Genomic DNA, 19,120 nt, shown 5'->3' with positions numbered 1-19,120 from the left:
CATTAAAATGGTGGGAAACGCCTTCCCTCCCCCTAGCACTAATAATATTCAAGCACATTCTCTCCCTTATCATCCTTAATAACCAGTTCAACTACATAGGTCTCTCCATTCGGGGACTGTGCATCATGGAGAGGGGTCTAGGTATGTTATAAAAAATTGTTATTAACACTAAATTATAGTTTGGAAATAATAACAACGATATATCACATTAACTAATGGTTTATTAGTAGCAATTTTTGCAGTGCATTTAGTTAACACTACTATTTGATTTTTAGTAATAATTTTTAATCCTTTTGTGGTTTATTTACAAAGCTATATTTTCAGGTGTCTCGTATACATTGGTTTATTTACAATTTGTTTTTCATCCTTTTGTTGGTTTGTTTACAACTCTATTTTCGATACATACAATAGGTAACAAAGCCATTTTACAATGTTTTGTTGGTTTGTTCACAAAGCTATTTAAATTATTTTTCTGATGCTGTATATACATGGGCTTACAAAGCTATTTTTGCATCTTTTTGCTGAAGACTTATATACAACACTAATACTTTCAGGTAAACTAAGAAACTAAATATACAACACTAATACTTTCAGGTAAACTAAGAAACTAAATAGTACGTTTTCCCATTGAAATTGATAACTGTTTTAATTTTTTAATTCAGCATGCACTATTTACATTTTTTAATCACTGATTATTCTCTTTACATTTTAACCATTTCTTTTCTGTGTACAGTGAATGACCATGTTTATAGGAAACAGGGACCTACAGCAGTAGGCGAAGAAAAACCACACACACACACACACACACACACACGCACACACACACACACACACACACACACACACACAATTATATGAAATATTTACAGCCACACATAGTGTGTACGTAATTTCCATGCACACACTGTGTGCTAAGAAACGCATACTCATACACAAAAATGTGACAAGTGATTCATCCAACTACACTCCTGGAAATGGAAAAAAGAACACATTGACACCGGTGTGTCAGACCCACCATACTTGCTCCGGACACTGCGAGAGGGCTGTACAAGCAATGATCACACGCACGGCACAGCGGACACACCAGGAACCGCGGTGTTGGCTGTCGAATGGCGCTAGCTGCGCAGCATTTGTGCACCGCCGCCGTCAGTGTCAGCCAGTTTGCCGTGGCATACGGAGCTCCATCGCAGTCTTTAACACTGGTAGCATGCCGCGACAGCGTGGACGTGAACCGTATGTGCAGTTGACGGACTTTGAGCGAGGGCGTATAGTGGGCATGCGGGAGGCCGGGTGGACGTACCGCCGAATTGCTCAACACGTGGGGCGTGAGGTCACCACAGTACATCGATGTTGTCGCCAGTGGTCGGCGGAAGGTGCACGTGCCCGTCGGCCTGGGACCGGACCGCAGCGACGCACGGATGCACGCCAAGACCGTAGGATCCTACGCAGTGCCGTAGGGGACCGCACCGCCACTTCCCAGCAAATTAGGGACACTGTTGCTCCTGGGGTATCGGCGAGGACCATTCGCAACCGTCTCCATGAAGCTGGGCTACGGTCCCGCACACCGTTAGGCCGTCTTCCGCTCACGCCCCAACATCGTGCAGCGCGCCTCCAGTGGTGTCGCGACAGGCGTGAATGGAGGGACGAATGGAGACGTGTCGTCTTCAGCGATGAGAGTCGCTTCTGCCTTGGTGCCAATGATGGTCGTATGCGTGTTTGGCGCCGTGCAGGTGAGCGCCACAATCAGGACTGCATACGACCGAGGCACACAGGGCCAACACCCGGCATCATGGTGTGGGGAGCGATCTCCTACACTGGCCGTACACCACTGGTGATCGTCGAGGGGACACTGAATAGTGCACGGTACATCCAAACCGTCATCGAACCCATCGTTCTACCATTCCTAGACCGGCAAGGGAACTTTCTGTTCCAACAGGACAATGCACGTCTGCATGTATCCCGTGCCACCCAACGTGCTCTAGAAGGTGTAAGTCAACTACCCTGGCCAGCAAGATCTCCGGATCTGTCCCCCATTGAGTATGTTTGGGACTGGATGAAGCGTCGTCTCACGCGGTCTGCACGTCCAGCACGAACGCTGGTCCAACTGAGGCGCCAGGTGGAAATGGCATGGCAAGCCGTTCCACAGGACTACATCCAGCATCTCTACGATCGTCTCCATGGGAGAATAGCAGCCTGCATTGCTGCGAAAGGTGGATATACACTGTACTAGTGCCGACATTGTGCATGCTCTGTTGCCTGTGTCTATGTGCCTGTGGTTCTGTCAGTGTGATCATGTGATGTATCTGACCCCAGGAATGTGTCAATAAAGTTTCCCCTTCCTGGGACAATGAATTCACGGTGTTCTTATTTCAATTTCCAGGAGTGTATTTAACATACTTAATCACTACTTACAAATAAATAAATACACAGCAACACACTCAGTCACTTTTAAGTGAATAATGTGAGTACGGAAGGGACCCAATCCCGATCCTATAGATGAGCTGCTTGTCACCATGACAAGTCAGCCTGACTTTCAGATGCAATGCAGTATGTACCGCATGGCCTCATGATCGAAATACAACCTAGCAGACCATATGTGGAGCGGTGGCGCCATCTACGAGCAAGTACCTCTTGTAATAATCGATCATAAGAGCCTCTGAGACTCACAATACATACCCTTAGCCCACCTCTGGATGACACTTTATCAATGCAGTATGTGTATGTTTTCGGCTTGAGTCCCACGAACTTCACAGTCTTCAAAGCATTGCATCATCCATCAGTCAGATAACCTTCTTGTTCTGTGATTTTATTCCATAAGGATTATCAATCGAATATCCAGATGTTTCCAATGCTTCAGGATTGTATCTAATTACTTCATATGGATCGCATCCTTCACTCAGTAGATGAAATTGTCAGTACCCATATCAAGTGATCTGGGATCAGCGAATTCTAGTTTCGCTAACGCATAGTAGAATCGGAACATGTGGAGTTTGGAGAGGTCCAGAACACACATACAGATGTAGACAGGCTTTGTGAACTGCACTGAAACCGTGGCCATCTCTACAGTGACTAGTCCTCAATTGAAGATTGTGGCCACTTTAAATTTCACCTTGCGATATAACCTCTTGCGCCATAACGCCCCTCTCATCGATAAACTAAATGAATATCGCGGTATTCTTTAACATTTTCCATTGTTTTCCTGACAAGTGAATTATTCATTTATTTATAAAAATCTTTCTCACACGTCGTGAAAGCCCTCTGTTTGGTGTTTAAATCAATGTACTCCTTCAACGAGCAAAGTTGGTTGATGGAAAGACTACAGGTGATTATAACAAATATTATACACAAACTGAAACATTGCTGGAGGCTTCCGTAGCATAGAATGTATCTCTGATTATTCCCCAGTGATGTCATCAGCTTCAGGAGAAGACCATTTTGTGGGTCTAGGCTTTCCAGACACAGTGGCAAGTCATGATGTGCGTCATGCAAATGGGTGGGATGCATAAGTCCTGCCTCCAAGACAGATCGCTCACTATAGTTAGCAATCAGATTTTTGGATCTCTTTCTCCATTCTGACGAATTCTTCTTTGGACAGCTATCAGAACACTCCATATGGCAGAGTGTTTTCATGACATGCCCGTAGAGATTGCTTACATCCAAGTAAAGGACGTAACTTAAAGTCATGAGATGGCCTGTACTCCTGCTCACTCATACACAGGTTATTTGCCTTAGTGTACCTGTGCACACATTGGCAAAGGAACTAACGAATCCAGTGATCGAAGAAGAGCTGCATATCAACGTTGATCAACAGTTAGAATGCTGATATGTGTTCTTAACATTGCATCCCACAAAAGCCCTGCCATGGTGTAATAGAAGGCTGGATCTAGGGAGTATGTGCCCAGGCATACACTCTGGCATTTAGCGAAAATGTCTGCAAACAGGTGTGTGTTCGTGTTCAGTGGCAATTGTACTCAGTAGGGGGACTACAGGTGTCTGGCCCCACTCTCCATTGTTACCAGATGTATCCAAGATGGCGGCGTTGACATCATCCAAGATGGTGGCGTGTAGACTTGGAAACAGCGCATGACGCCATCCAAGATGAAGGTCGAGACGTCATTCAAGATGGCGGATTTTGGTGGGAAGATAGGTCAATTGGGCTACTCCACTAACCTAACACCCTTCCCCTCCCCTTCCTCCCAAAAATGGCGGCAAGTTCAAATTCCATCAGGACACTGCAACACACCTATAGTAACCTAAGAAAATGGCGGGAAAATAGGTCAAATGGGCTACCTCCACTAACCTAAGTCATCTGACCGCCACCTCTTCTTAGGAACTGGTGGGAAGTTTGAATTTTGCAGGGAAGATAGGTCAACTGGGCTATCTCTACTAAACTAAGAAAATGGCAGGAAAGAAAGAGCAGTTGGGCTACCTTCACTAACATAAGTCTTCTGACCGCCACCTCTTCCTAGGGATTGGTGAGAAGGGGACTCAACCTGTGCTGAACGTAAGTCTTTATTTTGCATACACTATCTGTTTAAACAATTAGAGGTAATACTAAATCCAAGTGTAGTTGGCATGTGGTCCAGAGTCAAACTGACATAGTACACAGTACCGAAACCAGAGGGTGCTGTCATCCATTCCATGATGTAATCCAAGATGGCGGTCTGGGTTGGGGGAGAAATGGTGAGAAACAGTGTGTACACCATGGAGTCCAGAGTCCAACTCACCTAGTACACAGTACCACCACCAGAGAGCTCTGTCGTCCATTCCATGATCTAATCCAAGATGGCAGCCATGATGTCAGCTGATGATGCAGGTACCATTGTCCAATATGGCGGATTTTGGCGGGAAACAGTGTGTTCACCACGAGGTCTGGACCTAGTACACAGTAATGCCACAAGAGAGCGATGTCGTCTATTCTGTGACGTAACCCAAGATGGTGGAGGGGAAATGGCAGGAAACAGTGTGGTCACCACGAGGTATGAACCTAGCACACAGTACTGCCGCCAGAGGGCGCTCTTGTCCATTCCGTGGCATAACCCAAGATGACTGTCTGGAAGAGAAAATGACTCAGCCTGCACTGGGCTGCTGGAGAGAGGAAAGAGTGTAATTTATTTATATTGGAACAATTTATTTAGGGATGGATTTGAGATCGTATATTCACCACACTGATACAAAACACATGCTCTGGCATGCTTGGGATCACGCCACACAGCCCACAGACCTGTAAACTACTCCTAAATAACGCTCTGCAGACACGCAAACAACTCATAAATTACTGAAATAATTTCAGTACAGGCATGCAAACTCCTCCGAAATAATGCAGTTCACAGATGTGCTGACATGAAATCAACTTTTAAACTGTCCAAATAATGCGTAGCACAGCCTACAGACCTGTGCACGAAATAACGCAACAGACTTGCAAACAATATACACAGACACCGCCCGCCACCCCCTGTCCACCAGGTGGCACAGGAGGCTACCACACACTCTCACAGGAGTCAGGATGCACTGGAAGACTCTGCAAAGTGACGCACAGGTGCCCGCAAGCATGAGGCGGTGACACTCCTTTCATACCTGAGATATTCCTCTCGAAATACGTGTTCACCTAGGCACTGTTGCTAACGTGACCGGATGGGAGTGAAGAGCTAATTGCAGAGCGCAGGCGCTCCAAGGGCATGCACACGTAGACGCCACCACAAGCCAGCGCCGGACACAAGCTAGCGAGAGCCATGACTCTCACTCCACTGCCGACGGCATGTGAAAGTCCTCCCAGTGTTATACTGATGTCACACATCTATATAAATCAGCGCCAACTCATCCTCTGGACCGTGTGTGCATGTGTTTACCATTGCTGGTGCGATGATGCATAGCTGCGGTGTGGCTCCAGTGGGAGCACTGTTCGTCATTGTTTACTGCAGACGAGACTTTCAGTGGTGAAATTATTTTGCAGAGATCGCTAAATTGCACTGACAGTTAAACCCTCAAAAGTTGTCTACAGATCATCAAATACAGACAAGACGCAAAAGAATATTGGAAGCCAGGATCATGTTTCCAGTGTAACTACAATTAAATATTACGATTGCTGCTACAGTCTGACACCGATCGATGTACAGGTAATGTCTCCTTTTGACAGCTCTGGTTCTGGAATGAATCTCAGTATCTATAGCACACATGATTTTCCACGTAAAAAATGTCTGTCATACCCTAGTGGTTATCGATGTGCTGAATCTATACGTCCCTCACAATAGGATACACAGTCATCTTCTCTGGTCATGCCACAACATAAGTCACAGTAATTTTACACTGCAATATATACACATTTTGCAAAAGCTACCTCATTCAGAGGTAATGTCGTACCTCGATTTGTAATGTGGGTATAGCTTTTAACATGGATACTTGTATGCACCTGTAGAACCAAGACCCCTTGTGGCGGTAACATACAGTATTTGTTGGGGTCGAGTTTTTTAACATCTGGTGGTTTGTAGGACGATTAAACCCCTCTTTCTAAAACACGGTGGTAACACTCACAAGAAAAATTTATGAGACATGTCCGCCCATGATTGGTTTTCTCTCAGTATTATTTCGTATCACCAGCAGTCAGTTATTGACGAAGTATTATACTTAGTAGTAGGGGCTGCGCGATAGGTTCGTATTTGAGCATCAGGCTTATAAAGTATGTGTTTGTGTTCGGACATGTGCAAAGGAAATGACTATGTCCAGTCGTAAGGAAGGTATGGATTTCACTTCGAGTACTGTGACAGTAAAGGGAAGAGTATGTCAAGACATAAGAATGGTAATGATATTTGACAGCTGTCAACAAGGTGTACTTCCGATACTTCGCTCATTATCGAATGTGTTTCAACTGAGACTGTGATCGTAACATTTTGTTGTAAGTACAGGATTAAATATATAGGTGAGCAATTTTGTACGCTCATTCTGTCAATGCGTGGTCAGTCCGCTGCACCGGTGACCTGTGAGGAGGTGGTTCACGTTTCCCATTAACAGTAGGAGCCGCCCAATGCAAAGGCCTTTTGGAATGCAGGAATGTAGCTGAGTCAACTTTGTCGTCCTCTAGACGGCAGAATAGCGAACTAATACTTTGTATGTGTTGGGCAGCTTTCGTGATAGCATGGAAATTTGAAAATATTGAATACAGACGAGTTTCCTCTATTGGTTTCGAGTTCTGACGTAAAGATCTTCACAGACTGGATAAGCGCTAAGGTTTCGGGTTTGTAGAGAAATAATTTCCAGTCTATATTTCGGAATTATGTTGCGCAAGCGATCGGTAGGATACTGCTGTGTGCTTGATATCGAGAAGTACCGCGAAAATGGTATAATATTACAGCAAATCATGCGAAAATACATGTGTTCTTGTAATCCCAGAGTCTGGAGATGGATGTAGAAAAGCAAGCAAGCAAGCAGGTCCAGACCAGAAACAGTAACGCGTTTGTGCCGGGGGGGAACGAGCACGAATTTGTATAACAGTTCTGAGAGTGACTTTGGTCCACTGAGGCCACTCTGATCACCCCTCAGGAGTGGATGCCCACTGACCTTGCAGGGAAATATCTAGTGCCATGAGGAGTATATACGATGCTGTCTGTCTTCGCAGTATATGTACGAATGATGTAAAAGGGATGATTTTGTATGGTGCAGGATACGAATTTTATGTTTACTACATCGACGTGGTACACGGTGATATATTGCTGGGTTCGAAATTGGTTTCACACTCTAATATTCAAGCTCCTGTCCTCAGTGGGAGAGCAGTGTAATTTAGTAATAGTCTTTCGGTATTTGACAATATGTAGGGCACTTTGCAAGGTTTAGTTGTTGGTGCAATGTGGTGATCAGTGTAAAATAGCTTTTTTTGCCACTGAAAGTCTCATCTGCAGAAAGAAAAAAAAAGGCAGATGGTGCTTCCACACTGGCGGCATCAGTAATTCTGCGGGTAAATTCGATAAGAGCCAATCATAATCCCCCATTCATTCACTAGACATCCTTTGTGCTGGGATAGAGGAGTCTCTACATAGCGGTGAGAGCGTTTGTGTATGTTGAAAGCAGGAAGGGTAACAGTGATGGATGGGGTGCCACATTAGAACCACGAGGAAGAGAGAATTCGCATTTTCCTTGTTGTCCTATCGATAGTGATGATGATTACAGTACACCTACCCACGTCAGTGATGTCTTTCCAAGCATTACGTCCGTGGGTGCGGTATTCATTACCACACATACTGCTGGATGCCTGTCCTTAATTACACTTGTCTGAGAGAATCTTGGCAGGATGCAGCACCTTCCAGAAGCGCTGATTGTAAGACTTTGTCACATAATTTCCTAGGACTGAGTAGAATAGAGACATATAACCAGTGTGAGTGTAGGCATACCATAACTTTTTCGTGTGCTGTACAGATATAAAAGATAACAGCACTGTGTTTGTAAAATGTGTATATATTGCGGTGTGAAGTTGCTGTGGCTTATGTTGTGACATGACCAGAGAAGATGACTGTGTGTCCTATCGTGAGGGACGTATAGATTCAGGACTTTGATAACCACCAGGGTATGATAGAGATTTTTAACGTGAAAAATTATGTGTGCTATAGATACTGAGATTCGTTCTAGAACCACAGCTGTCAAGAGGAGACATTACCTGTACACTAATCGGTGTCAGACTGTAGCAGCAGTCTGTAGTTACACTGGTAAATATGTTCCTGTCTTCCAATATTCTTGTGAGTCTTATATGTATTTGATGATCTGTAGACAACTTTTGAGGGTTTAACTGTCAGTGCAATTTAGCGGTCTGTGCAAAATAATTTTACCGGTCTGCAGAAAACAACGACAAATGGCACTCCCACTGGAGCCGCACCACAGTTATGCGTCATCGCACCAGCAACGGTAAATACATGCCCACATGGTCCAGAGGATGAGTTGGCGCTTATTTAGATAGACATGTGACATCAGTATAACACTGGGAGGACTTTCACATGCCGTCGGCAGTGGAGTGATAGTCATGGCTCTCGCTGGCTTTTGTTCGGCGCTGGCTCGTGGTGGCGTCTATGTGTGCACGCCCTTGGAGCGCCTGCGCTCTGCAAATAAGTCTTCACTCCCATCCAGTCACGTCAGCAACAGTGCCTAGGTGAACACGTATTTCGAGAGGAATATCTCAGGTATGAAAGGAGTGACGCCGCCTCAAGCTTGTGGGCACCTGTGCATCACTTTGCAGGGTGTGCTAGTGCATCCTGACTCCTGGGAGCGTGTGTGGTAGCCTCCTGTGCCACCTGGTGGACAGGGGGTGGCGGGCGGTCTCTGCGTACATTGTTTGCAAGTCTGTTGCATTATTTCGCATGTAGGTCTGTAGGCTGTGCTATGCGTTATTTGGACAGTTTAAAAGTTGATTTGTGTCAGCACATCTGTGAACTGCATTATTTCGGAGGAGTTTGCATGTCTGTACTGAAAGTATTTCAGTAATTTATGAATTGTTTGCGTGTGTGCACAGCGTTATTTAGGAGTAGTTTACAGGTCTGTGGGCTGTGTGGCGTGATCCCAAGCATGCCAGAGCATGTGTTTTGTATCAGTGTGGTGAATATACGATCTCAAATCCATCCCTAAATAAATTGTTTCAATATAAATAAAGTACACTCTCTCCTCTCTCCAGCAGCCCAGCATAGGCTGGGTCATTTTCTCCTCCAGACAGTCATCTTGGGTTATGTCATGGAAAGGACAAGAGCGCCCTCTGGTGGCAGTACTGTGTGCTAGGTCCATACCTCGTGTTGACCACACTGTTTCGCGCCAAAATCCGCCACCTTGGATAACAGTACTTGTGTCATCAGCTGATGTCATGACTGCTATCTTGGATTACATTGCTGAATGGACGACAGTGCCCTCTGGTGGCTGTACTGTGTACTATGCCAGTTGGAATCCAGACCCCATGGTGACTACACTTTATGGTGGTACTACTTCTGATTGTTTATATAAATAGTGCATGCGAAATAAAGACTTATGTCCAGCACAGGTCGAGTCCTCTTGCCGCCAATCCCTAGGAAGAGGTGGCGGTCAGATGACTTAGGTTAGTGGAGGTAGCGCAACTGCCATTTATTTCCTACCCTTTTCTTAGATTAGTAGAGTTAGCCCAATTGACCTATCTTCCCTGCAAAATTCACACTTCCTGCCAGTTCCCAGGAAGAGGTGGCGGTCGAATGACTTAGGTTAGTGGAGGTAGCCTCATTGACCTATCTTCCCACAAATTCCGCCATCTTGAATGATGTCTCGACTTCCATCATGGATGGTGTCATGCACTGTTTCCAAGTCTACACACCGCCATCTTGGATGATGTCATCACCGCCATCTTTGATGCATCTGGCAACAAATGAGAGTGTGGCCGTACCCCTGTAGCCCCCCTACTGTACTCTACATATTCCCCAAATCAGGGATTTCGAAATCTGGCCAAACATTCACCTTGTGTTCATTCTTCACACATATTGTGGCAGTGCTTGTTATTTTACTGAAGAGTGCGGTTATGTCAAGCAACATGGTTTTGTGGAGTCTCTCCACTGAATGGAGTTATTCGTGTGGAAAGACCCCCTTCTTCATCACATGGTAAAACTTTGCATCATTGGAATATGCAACTCTGGTGATGTACATATCCTCCTGAAGCACTGTCTCAGCAAATTTCCGAGAAGATGAAGCGTTGCGAATCCATAAAGTGTATTTTTTTGTATGATTCGTACATAAAATAAAAAGTACTTTTCAAAGATTCATGAATGACACTGATTTATCGTCTTTCAAGCTGAAATCACTTATGTGCTCAATAAGGAAGCGTGCATCACACCCACTTAAATTTTGGAATGAGAGGGTTTTGTCATGGCAGTTGGTATTTCATGCTGCATTCATTGCGAGCTACACCAAAAAATTTCTCCGTTGGATATGAAGAAGCGACACATCTAAATATCATAAGCAAATTGAGATTTGCTCTGGCACATGGCCACTGGTTCCAGCAAGTAAAAGTGATAAGTCAGCAGGTTACGACTTATCGAGACTAGCAAGTCAAAACTCTTTCCAACAATCAAAATGCTTAGTCACATTTATCATGTCTTGAGCACATGACGTTACAAGCCACACACCCTTTACTGTGAGATCATCATGATATAGCACATGGGGCAAAACTTTATCCTATTGTATACACACAAATCCAGATGTTTAACTGAAATACATGATATTCTGTATAGTTTCACATTGTATTAGATCTCCTGTTGTTGAGGTAACAAATAATACTGTGTAACAGAGAATTTGACTGTTTTCTGGAAATTGTCTTAAAAGATTAATTATGTCATATTATGCTCCTAACATACTTTTTCCCCTTGAATTTCAGTATTCTTTTAAAAAATCGGAAATGAAATTCAAATAATTTGAAAGTCCACTAAAACGCTCCATCTATTCATGTGATGCCTGTGTCGTCACTGGCTAGCTCGCTACTCTTACTGTCATAATGCTACTTCACAGTGAGTTCTTGTTTTGAAAGTTACGTTTCGGAAAATGGCTTACAAATACATATATAAAAACAAGAAAAGTAGTTTTTTGGTGTTCCAGAGGATGACATGGAGCGTATGATGTGGTTGCACTGTACCTGCAAATTGCCACCACGTCGACGCATAAGTTCACTAACTTAATTAAAAATGTGTTGCACTGTGAAGTTAACATTTATGTACCTCCGAAATATGCTTTCTCACTTTTATGATGAAGGATAGCGTCATTCAACAAAACTAAAGTCCTAATGAAAATTGTCGTTTTACCCAACTACACTTTCATTATTCGGTAGCTCAATTATTAGAGCGGTAGATCGTCGATTTTTATAAGATGATGTCCATAGATCACTGGTTCGAATCTAGCTCAAAAGAAAACTTCAACTTATTTGTGAAACAACTTGGCTGTCCTCTAATATGAAAACCAAATCACGATTACAAAACTTCATCACACCGATCATATTGTGTTTTCCTTGGTGTTATTGTGTTTTCCTTGGTGTTTATATGCGCTTACATTTGCAATCGCTACTTACACATGTCAAGTTCAAAAAAAAATATTTTCTAGTTAATGTGACCCCACAATTTTTACTTTATTAGAAACAATGTTTTTATCTTCGTACTGTCCAGCTAGGACCCTTATTGTTTAAACATTTTCAGTTTCACCATCTTACATAAAAATGAAATAAGTCTGCTTCAGATGCTAACGTTAGTTTAAACTCACAAACATCACAGCTCTTACGTTTGTGTCACCTGCATGTCGTACACGCTTTATGTGTCTCCGTATAACCTCATCTTGTTTCACCTCGTCTAAATGGTTGGTGTATGATGATGTCCTCAGTATTAACAAAGCTTTCCAAAAAAAGTGAATTGTTTGTTCGCAAAGTAAATGCAATTATCCGCTGTTGTCCGTTTCTCAGACCAAGACTGATGTGAAGCTATATATAATACATCCAACTATCGAAACAACTGCTACAATCAGTTCTTGCTAACGCTATTTTCGCATTTCATGTAAGACATTTAATAATATGTGACACTTCCAGGATTCGAACATCTCACCTCTCTGCAATCAGATGAGCTATCCGTTGCTCCACCGAATGCCTCGTGAATGCAGTGCCTCTGCTGAGTGTCTTCTACAGAGGACATCAGCACTAAGTTTTGCCAAGAATTCTTTTATTGTGCTTTGGTCGTAGCTCATGACTGATAGTCGACAATCTAGTTATAACATTAGGACCCATTTGCAGAAGGTCTACAATTCCTTAGTTTTAAGCGAGTTTAGTTATGTTACAGGGAGCAGGGAAAAGAGTGTTCGTTGTAGTACATATCGCCGCTCTAAATGATTGCAGCATAAACGCATCAACTTCTGCAAGGATTCCATTATCATCGTTCTCAAAATTCGTATCTATTATTACTTAAAAATTTTAATTGCATTTTTCACCACTAAATGGCTAAATTGTTTGCAGAAAAGGTACATGAAACCCTCGGAACTTCAGCTGACGTTACTATAGCACACGTATAGCTTCGTCTTACTCCTGGTCTGTGACGTCACCAGAGCATCAGCCAACGGCAGAGTATTTTCGATCATGTGACCATATCTTGATATTTAATGATTTTGAAGCTTTAATTACATAAAAATGACAGATATTTACTGAGAGTATTGACTGCAAACGCTATTTAAATGTTATAATCAATCAGAATAACAACACTCTGAACCAAAGTTTCAACATAGGAAAAATAGCCTATTATAGACGTCACACACATGGACCTTCTGCATAGCGATAGATAATAGCTGCACCCTACTCCAGGTGCGAAAAGTGCACACAACACACACACACACACACACACAAAAAGGTAAGGCCAAACTTTCAGGAAACATTCCTCACACACAAATAAAGAAAAGATGTTATGTGGCCATGAGTCCGGAAACGCTTAATTTCCATGTTAGAGCTCATTTTAGTTTCGTCAGTATGTACTGTACTTCCTCGATTCACCGCCAGTTGGCCCAATTGAAGGAAGGTAATGTTGACTTCGATGCTTGTATTGACATGCGACTCATTGCTCTACAGTACTAGCATCAAGCACATCAGTACGTAGCATCAACAGGTTAGTGTTCATCACGAACGTGGATTTGCAGTCAATGCAATGTTTACAAATGCGGAGTTGGCAGATGCCCATTTGATGTATGGATTAGAACGGGGCAATAGCCGTGGCGCGGTACGTTTATATCGAGATAGTTTCCAGAACGAAGGTGTCCCGACAGGAAGACGTTCGAAGCAATTGATTGGCCTCTTAGGGAGCACGGAACATTCCAGCCTATGACTAGCGACTGGAGAAGACCTAGAACGACGAGGACACTTGCAATGGACGAGGCAATTCTTCGTGCAGTTGACGATGACCCTAATGTCAGTGTCAGAGAAGTTGCTGCTGTACAAGGTAACGTTGACCACGTCACTGTATGGAGAGTGCTACGGGAAAACCAGTTGTTTCCGTACCATGTACAGCGTGTGCAGGCACTATCAGCAGCTGATTGGCCTCCACGGGTACACTTCTGCGAATGGTTCATCCAACAATGTGTCAATCCTCATTTCAGTGCAAATGTTCTCTTTACGGATGAGGCTTCATTCCAACGTGATCAAATTGTAAATTTTCACAATCAACATGTGTGGGCTGACGAGAATCCGCACGCAATTGTGCAATCACGTCATCAACACAGATTTTCTGTGAACGTTTGCGCAGGCATTGTTGGTGATGTCTTGATTGGGCCCCATGTTCTTCCACCTACGCTCAATGGAGCACGTTATCATGATTTCATACAGTGCTGCTAGAACATGTGCCTTTACAAGTACGACACAACATGAGGTTCATGCACGATGGAACTCCTGCACATTTCAGTCGAAGTGTTCGTACGCTTCTCAACAACAGATTCGGTGACCGATGGATTGGTAGAGGCGGACCAATTCCATGTCCTCCACACTCTCCTGACCTCAATCCTCTTGACTTTCATTTATGGGGGCATTTGAAAGCTCTTGTCTACGCAATCCCGGTACCAAATGTAGAGACTCTTCGCGCTCGTATTGTGGACGGCTGTGATACAATACGCCATTCTCCAGGGCTGCATCAGCGCATCAGGGATTCCATGCGACGGAGGGTGGATGCATGTATCCTCGCTAACGGAGGACATTTTGAACATTTCCTGTAACAAAGTGTTTGAAGTCACGCTGGTACGTTCTGTTGCTGTGTGTTTCCATTCCATGATTAATGTGATTTGAAGAGAAGTAATAAAATGAGCTCTAACATGGAAAGTAAGCGTTTCCTGACACATGTCCACATAGCATATTTTCTTTCTTTGTGTGTGAGGAATGTTTCTTGAAAGTTTGGCCGTACCTTTTTGTAACACCTTATATGTGCTGTCCCACTTAATGTGAATGCAACTGGCCAGTGATGCACAGTCCCTGCAAAAATAAAATCATTTTTATCATGAAGTTACATTTTTTTAAGGGCTCATGTATGTTTTCTTACCAAAATGAAAATTAGAGACACAATTAGTGATCACAGGCTTGATTTCACTGTTATAAACCTTATAACTTCTGGAAGACGTAGACTTTAAATAATGGAAATGGTGCTACAGTTTCTGACATGAAGACATAATGCGGGTTGGCTGCACTGTCCTGAAGCCTTGCTCTGTGCATTACGGCAGGCACCTGGCGCCGTTACTATCCTTTAAAGTGTCATTAAAAAAAAAAAAAAAAAAAAAAAAACGTAACTTTTTGTTGAAAGTGATGCTGTATACATTTACGGATTGTGTATTCATGCCCACTGTGTGAGCCCCTAACATAGGTGCATCTCTGTCCAACTGCATTTTTCACATTGTGCTTCGTTTTGGTAATATACAAGGTGGCAGAATTAGGTGGGAACCCCTGTATATAGAAGGAAATATAAAAAACACGGTAAAACTTGGATAAACATGGAAAATTCAAAACTATATTCCTCGAACGTTCCTTTGTATTGCATACATCCTGAATCTAAGCTTTTATACCTGCCGTTTTCAGTATTCCATGTTATCAATATAGGAGAAAAGTATAAATGAGCATCATCGGTTGTTGGTGGTCCTGAAACTCGATTTTTGTGAGCATAAAGCTGTGTTTAAGATAACTGAAGGCAACTCACCTGCCAGTGATGCACTGTCATTAAAACAGAACCCACATCCAATACAACCCATCTGTTTTAGTGTAAATATAAGGATTTTCTTTTGGTAGCTAGCAATGAGTGTTTAGAGCAGTTTTTTGGAAGAAGTTCTTTTGTAGATACTATGGCTGGGTGGCAGATCTGCATCACAGTTGGATAATAATGAATGCTACCCACACCTGGTTGTATGCTAACATTCCAACTACAGGTTTCAAAGCTTGGCATATATTGAAGCAATACAACATGGATATATTGTTTAGAATACTGTTCACCTGCAGCTATCACATAGGTAAAAAATGGAGCATATCATAGTTATGTCATTTTGATCTAGAGCTTATGCCTAAAATTTCGATTACACTCACTGTATAAATGCAGACATCCTGTATTGTCATACTGGAACTGAAATTTGTGATTTTCCATACTTTACATTTTTTGCATTTTGCCACATTCCCACATTTTTGGAATTTTTTCAGTTTATATTTTTCACATTCTCCATATTGTGTATGTACATGAACAGACACACACACCCACACACACACCCACACCCACCCACCCACACACCCACACACACACACACACACACACACATATATATATATATATATATATATATATATATATATATATATATATATATATATATACTTGAGTAGCAGTTGGCATCACAGTCCACAACAAACTATTACAAATCGGTTACTTCAAAGACATGACAAATCGGTTACTTCAAAGACAGCTCCAAGCCAGATGTGCCCTGTAGTGTGCATTCCACTGACTCCAGACCACTGCTGTTTGCGAATTCAGTGGTGACAAGTGAGAGCTCATTGGAGGGCAAGGTGGAGGTCTGTTACGTTTTCTGATGAAAGCTGGTTCTGCTTTGGTGCCAGTGATGGCCTTGTGTTGATTAGGAGGAAGCCAGTTCAGGGCCTGCAAGCAACCTGTTTGTTCACTAAACACACTGGACCTACATCCGGAGCTATGGTCTGGGGTACAATTTCGTATGACAGCAGGAGCACTCTCATTGTTGACCCATACACCCTGAGTGCAAAACTGTACATCAGTCTGGTGATTCGAACTGGTGTGCTTACGTTCATGAACAACATTCCAAGGGATGTTTTCCAACAGGATAACACTCTTCCACATACCACTGTTGTCACTAAACATGCTCTACAGAATTTCGATATGTTGCATTGACTTACTTGATCAGATGACAATTGCAGCATCATCCACAACCAGCATCAACCATCTCTGTACTGACTGATCAAGTGCAACAAGCATGGAACTCCATCCCACAAACCTACATCCGATACCCACACAACAGAAAGCATGTACATTTACATGATTGCATTAAACATTCTGGCAGACACTATCCTATGTATTAATCACGTATATATGTTACCTAAGCATATGTATTCCCAAAATTTCATTACTCTGCATTAATCGTTTTGTGATGTTGCTATTTTTTTCCCGTCAGTGTATACAGGACTCAGTATTATAGGTAGATGGTAAAAGTAGCACCCCCCCCCCCCACACATGTATATATGTACATTAACATATAGAATACTGGCGCGCAAGTCGCCCAATATGGTGTCGACTGCAATAAGACTTGCACATGGCGGCCGAACTTCCCCACATGGGGCCTCCCGGCCAACGATGCCATACGCTCATTTCCGTTTTACCAACGTATAGAATGAGGAAAAATATGGAAAAAAAGTAAAAAATGGAAAATGTGAAAATACGGAAAAAATGGAAAATCAGGAAATTGTAATACAGTACGTCTCTGTTTATACAAATGGTGCAGTCGAAATATTAGTCACAAGCACTATATCAAAGTGCCGAAAGCATGAAAATGTCCATTTTGTACCTATGTGATAGCTGCAGTTGATCAGTATTCTGAACAATATTTCCGTCTTATATCTTTAGAATACATGCTAAGTATTGAAGTTCATAGGTGGAATGTATTCTATGTTGTTAGCATATGACCTGGTTTCTTTACTACCCAGTGGTGATACAGATTCAGCACCCAGCCTTACTAACTACAAAGTGAACTTTTTCCAAAACGGCTACCTCAAAAAATTCTTCTAAACACGTATTGCCAGTTATCAAAAGACAACCCTTATATTTACACTAAAACATATGGACTGTGGTGGATGTGGGGTGTGTTGCAATATTAGTGCATCACTGGCAGGTGCTTTGCGTTTAGCTATCTCAAATATAGCTCTATACTTACAAAAACCTAGCTTCATGAACACCCAACAATGATGATACTCATTTATATTTTTCTCCTCCTACGTTGGTAACATGAAATACTGATGAACTGCATGTATCAAAGATTAGATTCAGATTGTGTGTAACAAATGGCAATAATAATAATTTTTTTATCCTATTGTAGATACATATAGCTCAGTTGTACTATTTTGTGTGTCAGTTTCAGAGAGGTAAATGTCATATTCCAGCGTTTCTTTTTTTTCTGACATGAAACTTCTTCTGCAGGGTTGAAAAGACATCACTTTTTTTTATTCTTTTCAGAATGCTGCTGGCAAAACATTTGGGTTTGTATCATATTTTAACATATGTCTGAGGCTATCTTTGGAGAGCAAAACAATGTACTCAGCACCATAGACAGGTTGCGTGTATAGTGGCTAGGTTGCGTGTATAGTGGCTGTCCACTACTAGAGACTACACACCTCTAAGATGTTGTCTCAGTGCGAAGATCAAAATTATTCTCACTGTCTACCTTCTGTTACTATTATTGTCGGAGAGGTGGATGTCATGAAAGCTACTGGACTCTGAGTGACGCCTGACGCTTACATAGAACCTTGCTGATGTTCAACATGAATGCCTCATCTTTTTGTAGGGTCACAGATGTAATCACTAAAGCACACAGATGGTCAGCACACACACCCCCGAAACATCAGACGCATGGGCAGTACTCCTCAGATAATGGCTCAGTGTGCTCCAAGCCTCAAAATATCAGAAAAATATTCTTCTCTTTCATTTTCTGATGTGTAGCATTCCACTGTCCGAGTGACAGGCTAGTGCACACACCTACACTGAAATGTAATCCTATATTTAAGAACACCAGCGGAAGTGGAGTAAGACAGCGTTGGCTACACAAAACCATGAGCAGACTCCATACTGCCTAAAGCCACATGACTAGAGATAAGCATACTTGATTCTTATTTGTTGAAATAAGCAAAGGAGGCTATAAATACTAGTAGTTTTGGTGCAAAACGTCGTTTCAGTCTGAGACCTGCTAGCAGCAACATAAACAGCTGTGATATAGCCAGGAGAGATGAAGCCCCATAATGGAAATGGTTATGATGATGGTTCATCAGGAGTTAATAAGCATCCCCGTTCTGACTCTAGTGATCTGACAGATATGTATTTAAGATGTTACCTTTTTTCCATGTTTGTGGGTGTTAGTT

The sequence above is a fragment of the Schistocerca serialis genome, chromosome 3, assembly GCF_023864345.2.
Source record: "Schistocerca serialis cubense isolate TAMUIC-IGC-003099 chromosome 3, iqSchSeri2.2, whole genome shotgun sequence".
NCBI lineage: Eukaryota > Metazoa > Arthropoda > Insecta > Orthoptera > Acrididae > Schistocerca > Schistocerca serialis.
The sequence above is the reverse complement of the archived record's forward strand: the minus strand, read 5'-3'. Positions refer to the sequence as shown.